Here is a 4,648-nt window from a genome sequence, read left to right as displayed (position 1 = left end):
TACTGTTGGTTCTGAGGATAACCTCTCTGTTCTACTGTTGGTTCTGAGGAGGGTAGTCGCTCTCTGTTCGGAGGAGGGTAGTCTCTCCACAAAGCGTCTTTAAGAGTAGTCCCGGTCTAGGACCAGGTCCTCCTTGTCCCTAACAATCTGAATCATTGTCATCTAAAACGCGAGACTCTCTGTGGATACGGCTCACAGGGTCCAGAGCTAGGGAGGGTTCCTGCTGTTCTGTTGTGGCCGGGTCCGGAACAGACCCAGGTTGCCTACTGTAAGACCATGTGAGACTTGGCTAGATTCACTCCAGGTTACATAATGACAACAGGCTGGCTTTGTGTTGTTGGCTGCTCTCAGATTCTATTCATCCACACAGTTGGTTTTAAAAATGGGAGGACTTTGGCCTTTAGAACGTGTTTCAACAAGCCTTTCATACATTTATGCATTGAACATTTCCTGCTGTGGAAAATGTGTGTGGATTGGAATTTTGTCGATTTTTAAAGTTAATAGTAAAATGTTGTTAGAGTTCCATTCAAAGGATTATTTGAAATAAACAACTAAGTTTGAGTCAATTCTTTATTTCCTTCATTCCCATTTTGTTGTGGTTCATGTCGTTGACTTCTGTCCAAACCACCAGAGGAACGTGCACTACTATAGCTGGCCACTAGATGGTGGAACTGCACAGTACAACATGTGAGTCTGTATCAGCAGCAGCGTTCCAGTTAATGGGATCTTTTTATTCCATATATATATATATGTATGTATTCCATATACACCACTGGTCAAAGGTTTTACAACACCTTATTCAAAGGCTTTAATTTATTTTCTACATTATAGAATAATAGTGAAGACATCAACTATGAAATAACACATGGAATTATGTAGTAACCAAAAAAGTGTTAAACAAATCAAAATATATTGAACAATTTGAGATTCTTCAAAGCAGACACCCTTTGCCTTGACAGCTTTTCACACTATTGGCATTCTCTCAACCAGCTTCACCTGGAATGCTTTTTCCAACAGTATTGAAGGAGTTCCCACATTTGCTGAGCACTTGTACTTTTCCTTCACTCTGCGGTCCAACTCATCCCAAACCATCTCAATTTGGTTGAGGTCAGGTCATCTGATGCAGCACTCCATCACTCTCCTTCTTGGTAAAATAGCTCTTACACAGCCTGGAGGTGTGTTGGGTCATTGTCCTGCTGAAAAACAAATGATAGTCCCACTAAGCCCAAACCAGCAGGGATGGCATATCGCTGCAGAATGCTGTGGGAGCCATGCTGGTTAAGTGTGCCTTGAATTCTAAATAAATCGCCAACAGTGTCACCAGCAAAGAACCCCCACACCATAACACCACCTCCTCCATGCTTCACGATGGGAAATCCACATGCAGAGATCATCTATTCACCCACACCGCATCTCACAAAGACAGCGGTTGGAACRAAAATTCTCCAATTTGGACTCCAGACCAAAAGGACACATTTCCACCGGTCTAATGTCCATTGCTTGTATTTCTTGGCCCAATCAAGTCTCTTCTTCTTATTTGTGTCCTTTAGTAGTGGTTTCTTTGCAGCAATTTGACCATGAAGGTCTGATTCACACAGTCTCCTCTGAACAGTTGATGTTGAGATGTGTCTGTTACTTGAACTCTGAATAATTTATTTGGGCTGCAATTTCTGAGGCTGGTAACTCTAATGAACTTATCCTCTGCAGCAGAGGTAACTCTGGGTCTTCCTCTCCTGTGGCGGTCCTCATGAGAGCCAGTTTCATCATAGCGCTTGATGGTTTTTGCGACAGCACTTGAAGAAACTTAAAAAGTTCTTGAAATTTTCCGTATTGACTGACCTTCATGTCTTAAAGTAATGATGGACTGTCATTTCTCTTTGCTTATTTGAGCTGTTCTTGCCATAATATGGACTTGGTCTTTTACCAAATAGGGCTATCTTCTGTATACCATGCCTACCTTGTCACAACACAACTGATTGGCTCAAAAGCATTAAGAAGGAAAGAAATTCCACAAATTAACTTAAGAAGTCACAACTGTTAATTGAAATGCATTCCAGGTGACTACCTCATGAAGTTGGTTGAGAGAATGCCAAGAGTGTGCCAAGCTGTTATCAAGGCAAAGGGTGGCTACTTTGAAGAATCTCAAATATAAAACATATTTTGATTTGTTTAACCCTCCCGTGGTCCTCGCGGTCAGAGTGACCCAGGCCCTGTGTTTAGAGGGTTCCCCCTCTGCGCCGGGGGTCAGAGTGACCCAGCCAGCCAGCGGGGAGCCAGCAGGGAGAGGCGCATGCTATTGTGTGTACTGTGTGAGTTGGGGGCTCCCCCTCTGCGCTGGGGGTCAGAGTGACCCAGCCAGGGCTACACATGTCCAGACATGCCCCGCTATGTGTGCAAGAGGACCGCCCAGTGGTGCACGGGTGAACTGCACACATGGCTACACACGCCCAGGGGCGCAACGTAGAGAGGATACTAATATTGTCAGCGGCACACAAAGTCATCGTTATCCCCGTGCCGCGTGCTCTCCCCCGCCTCTGCTGCTCAGTGGACCCGATCAATGGACCCGAGCAGCCATGACCGTGCGTTTCACCGCAGCGCAGGTCCTAGAACAGATCTTCTCCGGCGTCAACCAAGAAGACTATTCCGATTCCGAGGAGGAAGAAGAGGTTTTGGAAGACGAAGACGGGGAGGAATGCGACCCCGAGCACGAGGCCGACTAGGCGTCTTCGCGCTCTTCGGAATAAGACCTCGAGGCTGAACGCGAGGAAGAGATCGCCTTGGCCGTAGGCCAAAGGGAGACGCTGTTGCTGTCGAATAACTGCAAAATCAAATGGTCCCCCGTGGGCTACGGCCGCCGCCGCAGGGCCCGCGCGATCTGCCACGCCGGGCCGGACGAGACTCCGGGCCCCACGGCCTATGCCGTTTCTGGCTGGCTTGCTAACTAACGTTACGTCATGCTTTGGGATTCATTGTTTACCTAGCTAGCTACAATTTTTTAACGCCCGTTGAATATGTCCAGTGTCAGTAAACATTGCCAACAAAGGGTAATTCAATTGTTGCCAGCAGCACTGTTACAGTCACCAACGCTCTGGATAACATGAAAACAGCCTAACCAGCTCTGCCAGGGCGAGTAAAATGGTCAGAGTGGGGTGTTCTCTCATTATGTGTCAGGAAGTAGCTAGCCAATGTTAGCCAGTTAGCTTGGTGCTTGACTGTAGTTGTGAGGTCAGAGCTTTCAGAACAACCCTACTCATTGGCCGGAGCATCCAGTGTGCACTCTGAACGCGAAACCACAGATAGGGTGAGTAATGTTCAGTGAGCTGTTCTCTCTCTCTTAGATGTCTAGAAGTACTGTAGCTGGCAAGTTAATACAGAACGCTCAGATCACCCCTTAAAGAGATGGGTGGGGCTAAGGCTTAAGAGGATGTGAACAATGCTGAATGGGTGTAGACAAAGAAGGGCTCTCCAATGGTAGTACCAAAACATTGAAAGACGGTTTTCTCAAAAGGGAGTTTACAAGTTGATCAACTTTCAAAGCAGAATTATTTCCCCATTGTTTCCTCAAATGCAATGTATGATATACCATTTTGTAGCTCTGAGTCTCTCCTTCTATCCAATGTAAAAAACAGAAATTCAAATGTTGCTACATAAGACCGAATCCAGGTAGTGAGTCACATATGTGGTTTCCAGTTGGCACAAATTCAAGTGTAGTTCCTTGAGAGCCTTCGTGGTATCGGCTTGAGGTGGAATATACACGGCTGTGACGATGACCGAAGAGAAATCTCTCGGGAGGTTATGCAGTCGGCATTTAATTGTGATACTTATTTTCCACCATAATTTGCAAATAAATTCATTAAAAATCCTACAATGTGATTTTCTGGATTTTTTTTCTCATTTTGTCTGTCATAGTTGAAGTATACCTATGATGAAAATTACAGGCCTCTCTCATCTTTTTAAGTGGGAGAACTTGCACAATTGGTGGCTGACTAAATACTTTTTTGCCCCACTGTATATATATTTTAAAGTTTCTTAGGAGCCAGGGACCATCTGTCAGGGCCATCTTGTTCATAATCCTCCATTGACTGCATGTAGGCCTTAAGGAACACTATTCAGGATGATGTAGGCCACAGGACAACAGGACAACAATACCACAGGACAACAATACTACAGGACAACATGACAACAATACTACAGGACAACAGGACAACAATACTACAGGACAACAGGACAGCAATACTACAGGACAACAATACTACAGGACAACATGACAACAATACTACAGGACAACAGGACAACAATACTACAGGACAACAGGACAACAATAGTACAGGACAACATGACAACAATACTACAGGACAACAATACTACAGGACAACAGGACAACAATACTACAGGACAACAATACCACAGGACAACAGGACAACAATACGCTAACGACAACATTGACAACAATGAATAGCAGGAAACATACACAGGCGCAGACAGGAAACAACAATACTGACATGGACAAAAATGACAACAATACTACAGGACATAATACCGACAGGGAAAAAGGAACAACATAATACAGGAAACAAGGACAAAATATGCACGTGGAAGCATAGACAAAATATTGCAGATGCGGGTGTGATGCACTCGGGTGGGTTTC

General features: G+C 44.9%; 1 long non-coding RNA gene across 1 annotated transcript in view; it reads right to left on the bottom strand.

The window, feature by feature from the left end:
• The window catches only part of LOC139025232 (uncharacterized), a 2,790-nt gene extending 2,722 nt beyond the window's left edge, over positions 1-68 (bottom strand). The window contains exon 1 of the long non-coding RNA XR_011476706.1: positions 23-68. This is a non-coding gene — a long non-coding RNA (uncharacterized lncRNA). The remainder of the gene's footprint in view (positions 1-22) is intronic.
• Between the last annotated feature and the right edge of the window lie 4,580 nt (positions 69-4,648).

This window comes from Salvelinus sp. IW2-2015, unplaced genomic scaffold (genome assembly GCF_002910315.2).
Source record: "Salvelinus sp. IW2-2015 unplaced genomic scaffold, ASM291031v2 Un_scaffold2404, whole genome shotgun sequence".
NCBI classification, from domain to species: Eukaryota; Metazoa; Chordata; class Actinopteri; order Salmoniformes; family Salmonidae; genus Salvelinus; species Salvelinus sp. IW2-2015.
Note: the sequence above shows the minus strand (reverse complement) of the source record. Positions and strands in the feature narration are given on the sequence as shown.